Source organism: Physeter macrocephalus, unplaced genomic scaffold, assembly GCF_002837175.3.
Source record: "Physeter macrocephalus isolate SW-GA unplaced genomic scaffold, ASM283717v5 random_90, whole genome shotgun sequence".
In the NCBI taxonomy this organism is placed as follows: domain Eukaryota; kingdom Metazoa; phylum Chordata; class Mammalia; order Artiodactyla; family Physeteridae; genus Physeter; species Physeter macrocephalus.
Window position 1 is genome coordinate 37709 of NW_021145383.1, and position 19144 is coordinate 56852.

The 19144-nt window shown below is 49.5% G+C and overlaps 1 protein-coding gene across 6 annotated transcripts in view; it reads left to right on the top strand.

Annotated features, from left to right (window-relative positions):
* ST3GAL1 (ST3 beta-galactoside alpha-2,3-sialyltransferase 1) overlaps nucleotides 1-19144 on the top strand; it is a 93688-nt gene that overhangs the window by 33916 nt on the left and 40628 nt on the right. For all 6 annotated transcript variants that reach the window (XM_055082372.1, XM_055082369.1, XM_007106438.4 and 3 more), the window contains exon 2: nucleotides 17848-17902. The gene's annotated coding sequence lies outside the window, so the exon portion shown is untranslated. The remainder of the gene's footprint in view (nucleotides 1-17847; nucleotides 17903-19144) is intronic.

The window sequence follows — 19144 nt, forward strand, 5'->3', positions numbered from 1 at the left end:
TACCACAAAAAAATAAATAAATAAATAAATAAACATACAAACAAACCCATAAAAAAGAGATGAGATTTGTGGTTACCAGAGGGGAAGGTGAGGGAGGGAGAATTGGATGTAGGTGGTCAAAAGGTACAAACTTCCGGTTATAACATAAATAAGTACTAGGGATGCAACGTACAACACGGTAAATATAATTAACACTGCTGTATGTTATATATAAAAATTGTTAAGAGTCTAAATCCTGAGTTCTCATCACAAAATGTTTTCTTTTTCTTTAATCTTGTATCTGCATGAGAGGATGGATGTTCACTAAACTTATAATCATTTCATGATGTAGGCAAGTCAAACCATGAGGCTGTACACCTTAAACTTACACAGTGCTGTTTGTCAATTCCATCTCAATAAGACTGGAAGAAAAAAAATAACATGATGGTAAACCTCTTTGGGCGCAAAACTCTGTCCACACGTTGAGCCATTTCCGGGACTAGATCCCTAGAAGGGGACCCCAGGGTTGGAAGCTGAGTACTTGCCGAGGCTTTTGATGCCGGACATGAATGTCCTCTGGTTGGGGACAGGGGTGAGCGGAGCTGGCAGAGACAGCGCCTCTGCTGCAGGGGGCTCCTGCTTCTGCTGAAAAGGGATCTGAAACCATGTGTTCCTGACTCAAAGGAAAGGTACCAGATGGACCAGACTCAGTGTCTCTCCTCGATGACTTCGAAGCAGCTCGAGTCCTCAGGAGCTAGATGAAGTTTCATCTGAAGCTGGTACGACTCGGAGCCCTAGGAGAGCGGACGTGGCAGGACGCAGACGCTTTGGTGCCGCTGGCGTAGGGGGCTGCCTCTAGCGAGAGGGGGTTCACTGCAGAGTATCCACAAAACCGTCCAGCTGCGTGTGCCCACTCCCTGCACTCCCTGCCCATGCCCCGTCCTTTAGTCTCCATCACTGGTCTCTGGACATCTGACGTGTTACGCATTTACTTCTTTGTTGCTTCTCTCTTGAGCCTAGAACTTAAGCTCCCTTCGTCCATTTTGTTCCCTCTTGACACATTACCTGACATTTAACAGGTGTTCAGTAAATATGTATTGAACGAACGAATGAATGGGGGAAAATGTAAAGATCAGATCAAAGCTCCCCAGAACATGATTGTCAGAGGTAACAGGACCTGAGCACATTGATTTATTGAATTAAATATGCCTGGCATGTAATCCCAGACACTTCCCGGGTTACCCTACAAGGTGGCTCTGTTCTCAGATCATGCATTTCCCGCCTTCTGCCTCCTTGGCCTTACAACAGAAACATTTCCCCATGTTTTAAAAAATTCTCTGTGAACCAGAATTTATCTTCCTTTAACATACATAAGAACATTCCAAAATTTGCTTGATAGATCCCTTAACACTTTGGATGGGGGGAGTGGAATTGCTGGGGCATAGAGGATGCCTATGCGTAGCTTGCCCCGGTACTGCCAGGTGGTGTCCTAGGACGGCCGCCGAGTCTACCTTCCTATCAGCAGGGCATGGGTTCTCACGTCTGCAGCCACCCGCCAACAGTTGGCATTGCAGTGTCTGATGATTTTTGCCAAGCTGATAGGTGTCAAGCGATGTCTCAGCCTGTTTTTATTGGCATTTCTCTGATTACTAATGAGGCCCAGACCTCTGCACTGGCCCAGCCCTCAGCCTGGCCCTTCGTCCACCTCGGGCTTACTCTGTCTTCTGCGTGTGTCCTTCAGGATTCAGGACAGACTTTTGTCCCCTCAGCAGGCACTGCTCCCCGGTCTCTCCTCTCTGCCCCGCAGGCTGCCCTTCAGAACAGCAGACTAAGGTTGTGTTCCGGAGTCTCAAATCGCTGGGATCAAAGCCTGCTCCAACACCTATAGGCTGTGCAACCTTGACCAAGGGCCTTACCCTCTCTGAGCCTCAGAGTCCTCACCTGCAAACGAGAGGTTAAGGATAGCACCTCCTGAATAAATCCTTGAAATTCATCACTTTGTTATTGCTTTAGTACATATGAGTAATAGCTATGCTACTGGGTTACTTAGGTCTGTTTTACTGTCTGTGTAAGCGCTGTATAACGTCGTCTACTGTAGATCTCTTCCCAATTCCCTGTAGCTTGAAATCGGCCATAATGGGAATATTTTCATATGGAAACTGACAAACCTACGCGAATCATAGTTTGATTTTTGTTTTGTTGATTGTCTAGGCTTAAGAACGTGATGGAGAAAATGTTGATGTGTGGTGCATGTTGTAGTTATATTGTGAATAAAACAGAAAGTTGAGGAAATAACAAAAGAATAGCACCTCCTGGGAGAGTTTTCTTGAGAAGTAGCTGAGATTATTTATGCAGAGTGTTTGACAAACAGTATGGCCGAGTTCCTGGTAGCTGTTGGGCGTGAAAGCCCGTGCCATCCTGCCTCCTCATTGTCTGTTTGCCAGACTGGCCTCCCCAGCCTGGCAGGACTCGCAGTTGAGGCTGCATTTGCTGCTTTTTTATATTTTCAGCTCCTGACGGTGCCGGGCAAATAGTAAGACCTGGAATGAATCTTGTCAGCCTCTCTGGAGGAGATTTAAGCATCAGATGGTGGGTCTAGATGCTTTTTAAAAGTCCCTTCCAACCCTGAAATTCTGTGATCAGGAAATTATCCAGGAAAGAGTTCTCCTGGTGGGGTCCTTTCTAAGGTTTCTAAATGGGGCTTTATTACACACTGCAGGTAATTATAGGAGGCTGCAGTGGCCTCAGGGAGCCCCACGTGGCCTGATGGCTGGTAGGTGCGTTCCGGAGGCTATCATCTTTCCGCTGACCAGGGGATCGGAATCCTGGCAGAGGCAGGGCCTCTCCCTTCAGCCAGGCAGTGGGAGGAAGCCCTGGAGGTCTCAGCCTCAAGCTGGGCGGCCCTCCACTCTCTACCCCAGGGTATGGCAGGGTGGCACTAGTGTGTATGAATAATATCCGGAAAGTCACAGAAAGCAGGAGCAGCGGAGGCCTTTAGGACCTCCAGTCCAGGAGTCAGAGTCCCCTAGGATCATAGGGACCAGGTGGGTGACATGAACAGATAAAGAGACCTAGTAAGACAATAGGGAATAGTGGGGCCTGCAACAAACTAGAAAATCGACCAGGTTCTGACCAAAGGAGATGGCTGCTGCTCAGCCGTGGGGATTGGGGAATGTGAGCCCAGGGTTCCTGGATCTTCCCCTTCTTTATCAAAAGAAGCCTGAGGCCCAGACCTTTATGTAAAGCTTTCTGAGTTTTGAAAATTATAGCTAATTCAAAGTCTTGTCAGTGGCTGTATGGCACAGACAGAATCGGTTTGTAAAACAGCAGTTGCCGTATCTTCTGATGTAGTACAACAGTCGACTGATTGGGAAACTGAGGTTCAGAATTTGGGAACTTGCCAAAGGTTCCCGCGGAGGTAGTGACCCTGAGGGACGTAAAGCGTAGTCCGACATCCCAGCGGTCTCCTAACCCCACCTTTTTCCAAGGCAGGAACTGCAGCCCAGGGAAGGAAAGGGACCAGCTCTAAGTCACACAGCTGGTAATGGCAGAGTCTGGGGTAGGGCCGGGCTTCCGGGCCCTCCTCCATGGGATTGTCCGGCGACCGTGTTGCCAGAAACAACCCTGGAACGGTTTCGGTGAAAGCCTGACCAAGAGTGTGGCACAGGGCAAATTCTGACTTGTCATTCGGCAGGAAACGGTTGGCACGCAGAGGGGCAGGAATGCCAGGGCGCTCCTGCTGGCAGGAGAGCTGTCTGTGCATTTGCTGAACTGACACTTTGAGCTGTGAGGGTGCAGAGATCAGCTCTGGCCTCTCTGTAAAGGGTCTCTTCGACTGGATGCCTGGAGTCTGCTTGCCCTTGAACTGGCATCCTTAGAGCCCGCCTGTGAAGTCTCAGGCGGAGCGGGAGTGTCTCCTCTCGTTTGTGGCCAGACACATGGCTTAGGGAAATGAACCTGAGCTTGGAGTTGAGAGTGAATGGCAGTCCAGTTCACGATGTCCCAGCTCTGACACTGGGCTACCCGTGTTCATCACTGTGGCCCTGCCGCTGTCACACAGCTATTATGAGAGTGTAACCAAGTGGATGGATCTAAATTGCCAACGAAAAGGCTAGAGAAGCGTGAACTACTTTTGCCCTTCTATTCCTTCTCCCCAAACGGGGTGGCATTTGAGCTGGGAAAGGAAGGAGGAGAAGGAGTCAGTACAGTCAGCAAGTGCAAAGGCCCTGAGGCACAATGAACTTGGAGAGTTCAAGCACAGATATGGGGTTAGCAGGATGCGAACAGAGAGGGCAGGGGAGAACACGTGAGGGTGAAGCAGAGAGACGTGGCCGAGGACTCCAGGAGTGGGTGTGGGTCTCTGGAGGGGGGGCGAGCTGCCTGCCCTTTCATGATAGGTGCTCTACCCCAAGATGGTGGCAAGGAGCTCACCCTCTGAGACAGGCCCTTCTAGTGAGGCCAGGACTGTGGGTGGGGGAACGAGAGGTCCAGAAAATGAAGAGGACGGTGGGGAGGAGGAGGCTGGTTCACCCCAAAAAACATTAAGGAAGGGAGGGTAGGTCATCCGGGCTGGGAGGCGTGAGTAGGGTTGGCTGGACAGTGAGAGCGAGATGGATTCTGCCAGTAGGGCTTTGGAGTGGCGGAGGGGCCGATGTGGAAATGAGCAGCGCGGCCTCCCTCTCTCTATGAAACTGTGGGCGAGCCGCAGGATTGAAGAGAAGGCCCTGAGCTCTGGACTAGAAAGGTAGGGTCTTAGCAGGCAAACCCATGTGATGTCTGGACCCCATGTCTCCACCTAGCGCCCCAGGAATTCAGAACCTTGCCCCCCCATTCCTTCCAGCCTCGCTCATGTGCTCAGAGGTCAGGGCCCCAGGAGCGAATCTCACTGCCCGAGAATGCAGAAGTCTGAGGAGTCTCCAGGGGACCCCTGTGCTCATGTTGTGGTATTTACCATCCCACGGAGGGCACGCGGAGGAGGAGAGGGACTCACCAGAAGGAGACTGGGCAGCAGTTGGAAGGGAGAAAAGCGACCAGGTGGCTCTTACACCTCCTGATCCGGCCCATTCATTCCTCTCCCGCAGCACGGAGGGCGCATCCTCTCTGTGCATCATGCTCCCAGGGTGATGCTGAGCCAGTGCAGGCAGCGCTGGTCCACTCTGAGCGTGTCTGTGAGCCCGAAACCACAGTGAGTCAACCGTGGGTTGCCTGGGAGTGTGCTGTGCGGGGCACGAGGGTTCATGCAAAGGGGGAACTAGGAGTCAGGGGTCAGCATCCTTGAGATTCTGATATGTAAGAAATGACGTCTCTTTGCTGTTTGAATGACTTCGGTTAGTAGTGAAGTTGAAATGTTCTTGATAGTTGATGGGTCACCTGCCTTCCTTTTGTGCTGGTTTGCCTTTTATGTCCTTTCCCCTTTAAAAAAAAAAAAAAAATTAGTTCCAGGCATTTGGTCCCATAGGTCAGGGATCAAAAAAAAAAAAAAAAAAAGCCATCTTTTTATATAAAGGGACAGGTAGTAAACATTTTAGGCTTTGAGAGCCATACAGTCTCTGTTACAACTACTCAACTCTCTGCCCTTGGAGCACAAAAGCAGCCATCGACAATACGGAAATGAATGTGCACAGTGGTGTTCCAATAAAACTTTATTTATAAAAGCAGGTGGCCAGCCTGCAGGCTGTAGTTTACCAACCCTTGCCTTAGAGAAGTTTACATTTCTTGTGTGTTCAGCCTTTTCCTTGATGTAAATATGGAGTTTTACACTAAGCATGGACCTTCTCCATTCCAAGATAAAATGCAAAAAAAAAACCAAACAAACCAAAAAAAAGAAGAAAAAAGTACTCAAAAGTGGTATAAACGGGTGGTTCTGGATGAGGCATCCTGGACGTGCTGGCATCGACCTGCATCTTGGTCAGTCTTAGGTCTCCAGCAGGAGAAGTGGGCGGGGCACTGATGCAGGCAGAGGCAAAGCCAGAGCCTGGGGGCCTGGTGGGACCTCCGAGCAGGGGTGGCTGAAGTGGGGACAGCGCTGTCCTCGTTCTGTGCTTCTCCCTGACCTTGAAAACTGTGTTCTCAGGGGTTACTGGGCCCGTCATGTCCTGAGAGACCTGTCCAGTCCGCCAGCCAGTCCTTGGCAATAGAACCCCAAGTGAGGACCCCCTACGTCCACAGAAGCCACCAGTCCCTTCCCCACAGTCTGGACCCTTCCATGGACTGGGTTGTCAGCCTGATCTTAAAGCATCACGTGCGACTTTTATACTAAGCGAAAGGAGACTCCTCCACCCTTTTCTTCTGGTCCTGTTTCGAAGATGTCCTCATACCCAGTGCTGTGCCTAAGATACAGATTTCCTGTTAAGAATCTTAATTATTCACTTGAAAACCCAAACTGGTTTGGCAAAGGGCAAATAGGGAGATGTATTTGGTTCTCTGAATTTGAAGAGGCCAAATGGCTTTGTCTTCCTTTCCTCCCAGCTCACTTCCCACCCACCCCTGACTTGGTTAGCCTCGGGACACACTGCAGAAATGATCCTTGGGACCTGGCCTGTCCCTGAGTTGACTCATATCTGGCCTGTGACCTGGGAAAAGCCCTTCTCCTTCTGCAACTTGATGGACTTCCCTTAAGAATGGAAATGATGATATGTCACTGTCAAGGTCTGTAGCTAAGAGGAGGGGAAATACCTTAGGATAGTTTGTCACTGTTGGCGTCAGCTCCGGAGTCCGGCAATCTGGACTCTGGTACTGACTGTACCATCTGCTCGCTGTGTGACCTTGGATGACTTCACCTCTCTGTGCTAGCCTAAATATGGGGTGACAATAAGGTACCTAATACTAGGCTGTTTGGAAGACTGAATGGTTTTATCCACATAAAGTGTTTGAAACAGTGCACATCCAAGTAGTTAGTGAATGCTCTATTGTATGTAAAGAGCCAGGCAGATAGTAGGTGCTTATTAAAGACAGTCACCCGTCTGTGTTATTAGACGCTCCAGAACAATTCCATATGTTAATCTTGCACGGGGACTGCAGATTTCATGCGTATCTACTTCCCCATACACTGTTAATGAACGTTCCAAGCCCAGATAACCTTGCTTTTCTGTCCTTAGCAAGCTTCGGCTTGATGAGAATTTTCAAAATGTGTTTGTTGATCTTTTAAAACCCCTGAGATGAGTATTTACTGCCAAAATGTACAAGTATATCAAAAGGATTTAATCCAGGCGTTGGATAATAAGGCTGGAGATTTAAAGAGGGAAATGACAAGGTTTTCCTTTCTTTGCCCTCTATCTGCTGTGGCCACAAGCACTTCCGTTTATCACTTAAAATCCTGTTTGAAAAGGTCAGCGGTTACTTGCGTGCATAACACAGTGTGAGGACTCAGGAAGGATGCACTGGAGACAGCCGTCCTCAGATCTGTACTCCATGCCCTGTCCTTTCCCCATGATGGACTTTCCCCCGTGTCCCCGTGCTGCCCCCAGCTGGGGTGGGCTCCCTGGGCAGAGGAGGCCCTGAGTCCAGTCACGTGCCTCTGTCAGTGATGAAGACCGGTCACCTGTCCTCAGCGTGGGCCCAGCATGTGAGCAGCCTTCAGTCCACTCTCCCACGGTTCCTAGCAGTCCCATTTTCCAGAGGAGGACACTGAGGCCCCAGATGCTTTCAGCACTGGCTGCAGGTTGCCCGGCAAGCGGGCAGCAGGACCTGCAGCTGCCCCCCCCCCCCGCAAAAACCCACGCTCTGCCCTGACTCATCTCTCCAGCAGGTCCACCCCACGCCTTCCGCCGCCCCTTCATTTGATGTGAGATGAAATGAAGGACGATGAAATATTTATCAGTCTTGTGTCTGCTGGGCGCCTTCACATGAAAGCCCAGAGAAACACTTTGGAAAGTGGAGGTGATGTTCCAAAGGCCACTAATTGGTTTACTCATGAGCCTTAATCTCTGGTTTTGAAATATTCGACGTGAAAGACAGGCTTGTCCTGGGAACCCCAGTGGGACTGGTGTGCCGCTGGTTTCCAAGGACAGAGCTCACCCAGAGGGGGCGACTAGGAAGAGGGTCGTGAAGAGTCTCTTGCCTTTGCTAATTTGCTGGGTGACAAGCCACTGCCCTCCCGGGGCCACGTGATCAGGCCCTGCTTCCCTCTCTGACCCCATCCTGTAAAATTATCCCTTAGCCAGCGTGCTCGCACCGCGCTGGCCTTTGGGCTGAATATGCAAAGCTCGTTTCTGCCTTACGATCTTGCACGGACTCTCCCCTCCGCCTGAACTCTGGTCTCCTCGCCCCTGCCTTTGCACGGCCCACTCATTCAGGAGCTCAGCTTGGAGTTTCCCCCAGTGGCACCTTCCTTGTCATCCACTGTCACGCCACCCCCTCGACTTTGCTGCCGAACTGTTTCCCGTGATCTGCTCTGTTTGATTTGATGCCTAAGCTTCCAGAGGAGCAGGCTGTTTCCTTGTTCACCGTGGTGTCACCAGCATCCAGAACAGAGCCCAGCACATTCTGGGCCCCAGTCAGTCTTTGCTAAGTGACCGATGGCTTCTGCTGCTTGATATAAAGCCAAGAGTTTGGACCAGACGGTGGTCGAGGAGCCTCCCTACTCTGGAAAAAGCTCTCTGAACTTGAGAGCGAGCGCTTCACATTGAGGCTTTCTCTTCCTGACCGTCCCTGCTCAGACCAGCCGCGTGCAGGGGGCCCAGTTCCCTCCCAGCAGAGCCCGAGGCAGGGATTTGGTGCCTGTGGATTCCAGAAGGCGGTGAGGGAGGCTGGACAGGGCAGGGAGAGGAGAGAGGCTGGGTAAGGAGGTGTCTCGGCTGGAGCCAACCTTCAGCCTGACCCCACGGGACCCCGGAGCATACAGGGCACCCACCACAGGGCTGGTTCCATGTGGAGGCAAAGGGGGTCAGCTTCGTGCAGCCCCGATTCCCTCAAGTCATCGTCTGGGGGCAGCCCGGGGTGGCAGGGGCCAGAGGTGGTCTCCTCCTGGGCGAGGCAGCTCCTGTCTGGCCAGGGCAGTCCTCTGGAGGAAGGGGCAGCTGCTAGCAGCCAAGAGACACAACAGCTGAGGGGGGTGGTTAGCGGCTCAGAAAAGGCTCTCTGGACTGGGCGCCAAGAACGGCCACTCTCCAGGGACCTGGCGGCCCCTTCCACGTAACCTGACCCCAGCTGAGGGAATTCAGACCTGCGACCTGCCTTTCCAGGTGAGGTGTCTCTGAGGGTCGCTGGAAGTAATCTGCTACCCGAGGAAAGGCCAGCAGCTCCTGGTTACCAACCCCTGCCCCTCCAGGCCACTCAGGTTTCCTGCCTGTCCTCTAGGCCAGCCCAGAGAAGAAAGTAATGGAGTTTCCTTTCTTAGTGTGCCTACTATGTGCCAGGAACTGTTCTAGAAGCTTTAAGTGTATTATCTCATTTACCTCTCCCACCAACCCCACGAGGTGGGGCTTACAATGCCAGCGTCTGCAAGGTGAAAGCCACGGCTCTTGAGATAAAATACTTGCCCAGGGCCTCACAGCTCGAGAGGGACAGTGTCAGAATCCCAGCCATGTCTTCTAGACCAAAGCCTGTGATCTTTCCCCTCCCACGCTGCCTCCATGAGCTTGGGTGGGCAGAGAAGAGGCCTCCCTCCACCTACAATCTTCTGAGGCTCCCACTTGCCCGAGGCTAAACCTTTGGGCTTGACTTCCTAGGCCTGTCTGTGTCTGTCACCTTGCTTCCTGTTCATTCGCACCACTCTATGTTGCCTGCCACCACCTGCCACTGTTGTGTGAAGGGGAACTGGCATTTGCCCAATATCTAAAATATTAGTTCCTGTTTAGGAACGCCCTCAGCAGGCTGGACTGCACACTTTGTATGTGTTATCTTGCGGAATCCTCATAAGAACCCTTAGGTCAGCCCTGTTTTTCTTGCCTTACAGACAAGGAAAGGGAACTCAGCTGAAATAACTTGCTGAAAGTCTCAGGGCCAGAAATTGTAGAAGCAGGGATTGAACCCATACCCTGTGCCCTTATGTATTAGATCAGCGCTCTTCATAGGGCTTTCCCAATGATAGGAGTGGCCCCCACCTGTCCTGTCCAGTCACTGCTAACCGTACGAGGCTATTAGGTGCTTGAAATATGGTTGTCGCAACTGAAGAACTGTATTTTACATTTTATTTCATTTTAATTAAAAAGAGCCCCATGGGGCCAGCGGCTGTGAAGAACTGAAAATCTTGAGATGTTATCCTACTTGTGAGCTAACAAATCAGCCTGTTGGCCAATGCTGGCAGAAGACATGAGCTTCCTGGATCAGATACGAAGGACTGTATTACTCATAGCACACACAGCAGGCAGCCTGAGCTTTAGTTTGTATCATTTACTTGCTTCCCAAGTCCCATGGCTTTGCTTCGTAGATGAAGATCCATGATCTTTTATAATGGTCTGCAAGCAAACTTACTCAACTTTATTACTAATAAAAAATAATCTTTATTATAATACTGGATGGTAAGCAGACCTGGGCTCTGCTCCAGAGGGACACACTACCTCTATCTTCCATTCCCTCTGCATCCTTGAAAAGATAGTCCAGAACAGAAGCTGTCAGTGCTTCTGCTGCAAAGACACGTTAGACGTGCAGAAGACCCATGAAGAATTGCCTTTCAACAGTGACTGCTGTGCTGAGCAGTGTAACCGTAGACTACTTGCAGGGCCTCCTCTGGGGTGTCCCACGCTCTGGGGTGTCCCACACGGGTTTCATCCTTCACTACCCTCCAGAAGCCTCTACAGTTGGCTGCAGTTTCCCCATTTTGCAGATGGATAAACCGAGGCACACTCCAGTGATGCTCCCTGAATGTTCAAATCATGGATTCTACCTATTACTCATTATCAGCTCTGCCCCCGACCCTGTGAACAAGAACAAAAACATAAAAGTGGGATGTTTGTCCTCCTTGCTCTCTTTCAAAACTTTACCCCACAAGACTCTGGAATTCTTTTTCTCCTCTACCTTGTCTTATTCTCCCCGTCTTTCTAGAACCAGTGCCAGGCTCACCTCTTCCCTGAAGCCCTCCCTGTCTAGCACAGCCTGTGCTCACCTTTCCTGTCTCTTCTCTAACATACAGCATCCTGTCTCACGTACTCTGGACCAGCAGCTCTGAAGAGCGGATTCTGTACCTTCCCGCACCCACTCTCCCCCCAGTGCCAATCGCAAGGCTTGGGGGAAAGCAGAACAACAAACAAAGACCCCGAACCAAACCCAGGGCCCACCAACTCCTCCTTTATGCCCTGCGCTGAATTCATAGTTGACCACCCCGCTTCCCATTCCAGGATCCATGGAGCATGTGAATGAGATCGACTCTCCCTGAAAGACAAGGGAGATATTTTGAAGTGACTCAAAGAAAAGCTTGTTGAATTATGTTGAGTTTTGGTAAATCCACCCACGGAGATAGAGAAACTTGACATTTGCCTTCCAAGCCAGCAGAAGGAATGAGCCACACTTCCTCGTAAAAGAGCAGGAGGCGGAGGGATGATGCTCGTCTCAGGAGACCAAGGTTCTCTTCCAAGTTCCGATGCTAAGTGGCTGTGTGACCCTGGGGCAGACACTCCCCCTTCCCGGGTTCAGTTTCTCATCTGTGAAGTGGGACTGGAGGGGGAGAAGAGGAGCCAGACCCTCAAAGTGCCTTCCCAGCCTTCCTTCCTGTCCAGGCTTTCTTGACTCTGGGCTGGGGAGAGCCCAGCTTTGCCTTTGCGAGAACCAAGTGCCTCCCAGTTCCCCGCGCAGCCTACTTCCTGCTGCCTTCTTGAGTGGGACCGGCCCCGCCCCCTCCTGTAGAACGCAGACTTCCACCCTATCGACATGGAGGGAGCCCTTGCTGTAAGGATGTGCCGGAAGAGGACCACTTGATTCGAATCCAGTCCCGTCCGCCTTCCGACTTAACGCATCACACCACCATCCTGCTTACCAACCGTACCGAGCACCTACTATGTCAGACACTGTGCTGAGAACGTCCTATCATCTCTCACTGAGTCCCTGCAAAACCCCAGGATCGGGGTGTGTGTGTGTGGGGGGGGTGCTGTTGTTATGCCCATTTTGCAGATGAGAAAACGGAGGCTCGGAGAAGTGAAGCGGCTTATCCAAAGCCACAAAGCTGGTGAATGGCAGAGCCTGGGTGGGAAGTCTCCAGACCACCTACTCAGTTCTTCCAAATGGAATGTTTGTTGGAAGGAGACTGGATGATTGCAAAAGGAACCGCGTATGGTGCTGCATAACGAAGAGTCCCCGAATCTCAGTGACGTACAACACATGCTTATTTCCTGTTCACATCACAGACAGACTGTGATCAACGGCAGGGTGACTGCGGCTCAGCCATGTTCCTTGAGTTTTCTCGGTCAGAGGCCCAGGCTGAAGGTAGTCGCCATCTAGGACACGCTGTGCTCACGCCAGAACTGAGCGAGCCACACAATCAAATTTAAACCTTCTGCTTAGAGGTGGCACACAGAGCACGTCTGCTCACACTCTATTGGCCAAAGCAAGGGACATGGCCAAACCCAGCGTCGGTGGAGCAGGGAGTTAGAGCCCCCCACGGTGAGGGCTTGGGGTCAAAGAGAGGGGAACAATGTTTGCAGAATACAATTGGCCGTAAACCATTGGGCTCTGCAGCCAGATGCGTGGGTCTGACTCCTGGCTCTACCTCTTAGTAGTTGTGTGGCCTTCAGTATGGTCCGTCACCTCCTTGTGCCTCAGCTTCCTCATCTGCAAAATGGGAATGACAGTTATAGCCCTGTATTAGCCTCCAAGGGCTGCTGTAACAGAGTATCACAAACCAGGTGGCTTAGATGACAGAAATGTATTTTTTTTTTTCACAGTTTCGGAGGCTCAAAGTCCAAGATCAAGGTGCTGCCAGGGTTGGTTTCTGGCGAGGCCTCTCTTCCTGGCCACCTTCTCATGGTGTTCTCACACAGCCTGCCTTCTGTGTGTGCATGTCTTATAAGGACACCAGTCCTATCAGCTTAGGGTCCCACCTTTATGACCTCACTTAACTTTAATTCCCTCTCTAAAGGCCCCATCTCCAAATTCAGTCACATTGGAGGTTAGGGCTTTAGCATATTTTGGTGGGGAGATACCACTCAGTGCCTTATTCTGTAGGGCTGTTGTGAATGTGATGGGCCAGGCACTTAGGGCATCTGGCTTGGGAGCACTGAATAGGTGTAAGGTTGCTGGGAGTGCTTGGTGGTAGTTTGTCCCACGTTTTGGGTGTTCCCCTGTGTAGATGATCTCTCATTGCATTTATCTTTATATCCTTGGCCTCTGTCCCAATTCCTGGCACACACTAGGTGCTCAGAAAATATATTTTGGGGATCCTGCCTTGAAGCCTGAGGCAGTTGACAGGAGCCGCCCAGGGTTAGGAGGCCCTGGGCTGTGCTCCTGGCTGTTCTGTGAGCCTGCTGTGTGGACAAGTGACGGTCTCAGGCCAACCAGGATCCATCACATTAGACAGAGAGGGTTTGTCAGCAAAATCTCAGCAGATTTCTCGTGGCCTTTGTGCTTATACCAAGGTAGTTAGGCTATGTTCAGAGCCAGAGTAGACTCAGAGAGATCCTTTTTTACGACGATGTTGTTATAAACGCCAAGGTGGCCATAATTGTCTAAACTCCCTCCCACAGATACTGTCCCTCACCAGCAAAGCACCATAATGTGACAGGGCTGGGCATGGATGGGCATCAGGAGAACTTATTCTCGCTGCTTTGGGTCTGGGGAAGTTTCTGACACAGAACCACAAGCTTGAAATGAGCTCTTGGGGTTCCATGGCAACACTCAAAAACCCTGTGTTCGTTTCTCTTTCCTCATTCATGTTACCTTTCCCACTTCTGGCCTTGCTTAGGAAGGGCTGTGTCTGAGGATGCTTGTTTAGCAGATGGCGCTATTGCCCGGGGATGAAAAGGTTAAAGGACATGGGGACAGCTGGCCTTTTCCAGCTCTCTGCCTGATGTGCTCAGGCCAGCAGTGTCATGGAGAAGAGAGTACCGTGTGAAAGTTCTGGGCCTCCTCCCAGCTCATTGCTAATTAATTATTGGCATGATGAATAATTCAGTGTGTGCTACCTATCTCAGGCTCAGTTTCCTCATCCTTGAAATGGGATCAGTGACACTTCTCATGTGATGTGCAGCATCTGGCTAAGAGCAGACGATGATGATGATGAGATGATGATGATGATGATGATGATGATGGTGATGATGACATGATGATGGTGATGATGATGACGATGGTGATGATGATGACATGATGATGATGATGATGATGGTGATGATGGTGATGATAGTGATGATGGTGATGATGATGATGATGATGGTGATGGTGGTGATGGTGATGATGATGATGATGGTGGTGATGGTGATGATGGTGATGATGGTGATGATGATGATGATGGTGATGATGATGATGATGATGGTGATGATGACATGATGATGGTGATGATGATGACGATGGTGATGATGATGACATGATGATGATGATGATGATGGTGATGATGACATGATGATGGTGATGATGATGACGATGGTGATGATGATGACATGATGATGATGATGATGATGGTGATGATGACATGATGATGGTGATGATGATGACGATGGTGATGATGATGACATGATGATGATGATGATGATGGTGATGATGACATGATGATGGTGATGATGATGACGATGGTGATGATGATGACATGATGATGATGATGATGATGGTGATGATGACATGATGATGGTGATGATGATGACGATGGTGATGATGATGACATGATGATGATGATGATGATGGTGATGATGACATGATGATGGTGATGATGATGACGATGGTGATGATGATGACATGATGATGATGATGATGATGGTGATGATGACATGATGATGGTGATGATGATGACGATGGTGATGATGATGACATGATGATGATGATGATGATGGTGATGATGACATGATGATGGTGATGATGATGACGATGGTGATGATGATGACATGATGATGATGATGATGATGGTGATGATGACATGATGATGGTGATGATGATGACGATGGTGATGATGATGACATGATGATGATGATGATGATGGTGATGATGACATGATGATGGTGATGATGATGACGATGGTGATGATGATGACATGATGATGATGATGATGATGGTGATGATGACATGATGATGGTGATGATGATGACGATGGTGATGATGATGACATGATGATGATGATGATGATGGTGATGATGACATGATGATGGTGATGATGATGACGATGGTGATGATGATGACATGATGATGATGATGATGATGGTGATGATTATGGTGATGGTGATGATGGTGATGATGGTGATGATGGTGGTGATGATGGTGATGGTGATGATGGTGATGATGGTGATGGTGATGATGATGATGATGGTGGTGATGATCGTGATGGTGATGATGATGATGATGGTGGTGATAATCGTGATGGTGGTGATGATGGTGATGATGATTATGGGATGATGATGATGGTGATGATGATGACGGGATGATGATGGTGGTGGTGATGATGATGATGATGATGATGATGATGGGATGATGATGATGATGATGGTGGTGGTGATGGTGATGATGATGATGGTGGTGGTGGGTGATGATGATGATGATGGGATGATGATGATGGTGGTGATGATGATGATGATGATGATGATGGGATGGTGATGATGGTGATGGTGATGATGATGATGATGATGATGGGATGATGGTGATGATGATGGGATGATGATGATGGTGGTGGTGATGATGATGATGATTGTGATGATGATGATGGGATGGTGATGATGGTGGTGGTGATGATGATAGTGGTGATGATGATGATGATGATGGGATGATGACAGTAATGATGATGATATAATTATGATGATGATATGGTGATGATGGCATCATGGTGATGATGATGATAGTTTGGTCCTTAGAGAGCACTTTCTCCTTGTCACTTTATATACATTGACCAGCAGTGACAGAGCTGGCAGTCTGGCTTCAAAGCCTGTGCCCCTTGCCACTGCATGTATGGCCTTGAGGCTCACCTGACGTTAATTATGGACTGTGTCTCCCATAGCTCCCTGCATGTGGTGGGAGAAGGGGTACAAGCAATACGTGCTGCTTGTTCTGGAAAGTTATTACTTTTAATTAAACTATTTGATGATTTTTAAAAATTCCTCCTTTCTGGATGTATATCCAGAGAAGATTGTAATTTGAAAAGATACATGCACCCCAAAGTTCATAGCAGCACTATTGACAATAGCCAAGACACGGAAGCAACCTAAATGTCCATCGACAGATGAATGGATAAAGAAGATGTTATTTTTACACACACACACACACACACACACACACACACACACACACTGGAATATTACTCAGCCATGACAAAGAATAAAATAATGCCATTTGCAGCAACATGGATGGACTTAGAGATTATCATCATACTGAGTGAAGTAAGTCAGAAAGAGAAAGACAAATATCATATGATATCGCTTACATGTGGAATCTAAAATAAAAAGATACAAATGAACTTATTTGCAAAACAGAAATAGGCCCACAGACCTAGAAAGCAAACTTATGGTTACCAAAAGGGAAGGGGAGGGAGGGATAAATTAGGAGTTTGGGATTAACATATATACACTAATATATATAAAATAGATATTCAACAAGGACCTACTATATAGCACAGGGGACTATACTCAGTATTTTGTAATAACCTACAAGGGAAAAGAATCTGAAAAAGAATATGTATATATAACTGAATCACTGTGCTGTACACCTGAAACTAACACAACACTGTAAATCAGATATACTTCAATAAAAAAGCAAAAAAATCCTCCTTTCCTGTTGTTTCCATGGAGAGTCAGAGGCAGGTTGGGCCCATCCTGATCAGCGACTCCCTCCTGCTGGCCGGGGTGGGTGCTATGTGATACTGATGTCCACAGGTCATCCATTATTGACGGGCAGAGGTCAGCCAGCTCAGGTCCATGGTCGCGGGTGTGCTCAGATGATGGGGAGAGAAAGAGGACCCGGAGGTCTTGACCATTCAGAAAGTTGTTTTCGTTGCCACCCCCAGGAGCAAGATCATTTTGCACACCTCACAGGTGACAAGAGCTAAGCCAGCATGCGGCTGAAGCAGCTGCAAGCCCGCAGGCTTAGTAATAATAATAATACCATAGCATGTCGTCCTTGTTGTTTAGGGAGGGCCCTTCCCCTACTCCACATTTAGGAAAAAGTGCTAAAATAGCAATGACACCTTCTAATTCTCAGATTCAAGTTCTCTCTCCCTTCGCAAATGCAAAACGCGCAGCTGTTTGCTGCCAGTTAGAATATTCCTGAGTTAGACCCCCTCCCACCCCACATGTGATCTGGGACTTGCCACGCATTCGGTTGCAGTTGCCACCTGCTCATGTCTGCCCTCTGTCCTCCGGGTAGAGAAGGGCTTCGACCCGACAGACAGGTCTCCAACCCCGCTCTGACCCCACTGGGCTCTACCTGATGAGCCTCAGGTTCCTCCTCTGTCCTATCGGAGGCTGGGAGGTTAAAGCACATGTGAAGAATCTTAGCTCAGTGTGGGGCCCGCAGCAGTCTCAGGATCAGAGTACGCCCTCCTCTGTCGTCTGTCGAGAGCAGGAAGCGGTCATGGTGATCAGGCAGCACGGAGCTTTCATTTACAGTTTGGAACAGAAAGCTTCCACATTCAGGTCCCCTGACTCCTCGCAGGGCTCTGTAGGTGACCGCTGTTCCCTCCCCACACCGCGGCATGCCTCTTCTCATCAGCGGTCAATATTTACTCTGTGTCTGAGCTGAGTAGAAGGCAGGCACTCTCATTAGATCTTCACTCCCTTTCCTTAAGACTGAGTATTTTCTTCTATTTTTCAGATGCAGAAACTGAGGCTCAGAGAGGTTAAGGAACTCCCCAGAGGTCACACAGCCGGTAAGTTGCAGAGCTGGGATTTGAACCCAGCTCTCTTTGACACCAGAATCTGTACTCTTAATCGCCTTGTTTTCTGTGCCTTAAACCATGCTGAAATGACCGTCCTCCTCCACCCAAGAGTGGGAGGGCTGTGGCTTGGTTATTATCATATTTCTTCCGATGCCTTCTACAGCATCCAGAACACAGTAGGCTCTCCGTACCTACAGGGTGTTTAGAAGGCAGTCCTTTCTAATCTCACGCGGTCGTGCAATGTTCAGGGATAGGGATGTGTGTCTAATCCTAGAAGTCTCGGTTAACTAAGTGTTTCCCCTTTTTGCCACATTCAGATGCATCGGCAAGTAGCCAACACGTGCAAATAAGAAATGCGTCATAACCCCCTTATAAAGAGCAGACCCTCTATGCACAGACTGTATCTATAGACTATTTTGGAGATGAATGGGTCTTTCTTTGTGATTCCAAAAGCAGGACCCTTGACTTCGTGGTGGGAAGGAAGGCAGGGCAGGCATGGAGGTGGGTCCAGCCTGGAGGCCCCCAGCACCTCCACCCCACATCAGATGGGCGCCCACTGGGTGCTAACGCTCTCCAGCAGCTTCTCTCCCGCGTCCTCACCGTGGCTCTGACCATGTCCACTTTCTCCCGGTCCTGCTGCTTCCCACATCCCCTTTCTTCCATCTCCTCTTTCTCATCCTTGAAACCTACTCTCTTCCTTCTCAGAAGATTTCCTAGAACTCATTTTCGAAAAACCTTTGAGAATGAACAAGCCCCATTTAGTAACATGACCACAAATAATCTACCTGATTTGGTCTCCAAAGTCCTCAAAGAAAACCCTGGAGTCGGGGTGGAAGTGGGTGTGTTATTCACAGGATACTAGAGCGGACAGTGGGTGTGGTCTGTTAAGGGCTTTGGTTTTAAAACCCCCTTAGGGGTGGCGAGGAGGCCCAGCAGCTGGGCCAGGTGTCTCTGCCCTTGCATCAACCGGAAAAGCTGAGTTTCAGTAGCTACTTGCTGCCTGGGTGAGATTCAGTTTAAAGAAAATATGAAAACCACAATCTAACGGCCATTGTCCTTGTCCAGGAGTCTGGAAAGCTGGTTCTAGGTCTGGTTCTGCCACATCACACTGTGTGGACTTTGCCAAGGCCCTCCTCTTCACAGGGCCTCAGTTTGCCCATCTGTACCGTGGGTTATGGACCAAGTGCAGCCAAGGCTGACCCTCGGCTGTGGTTTCCCAGCTGGGGCATTGGT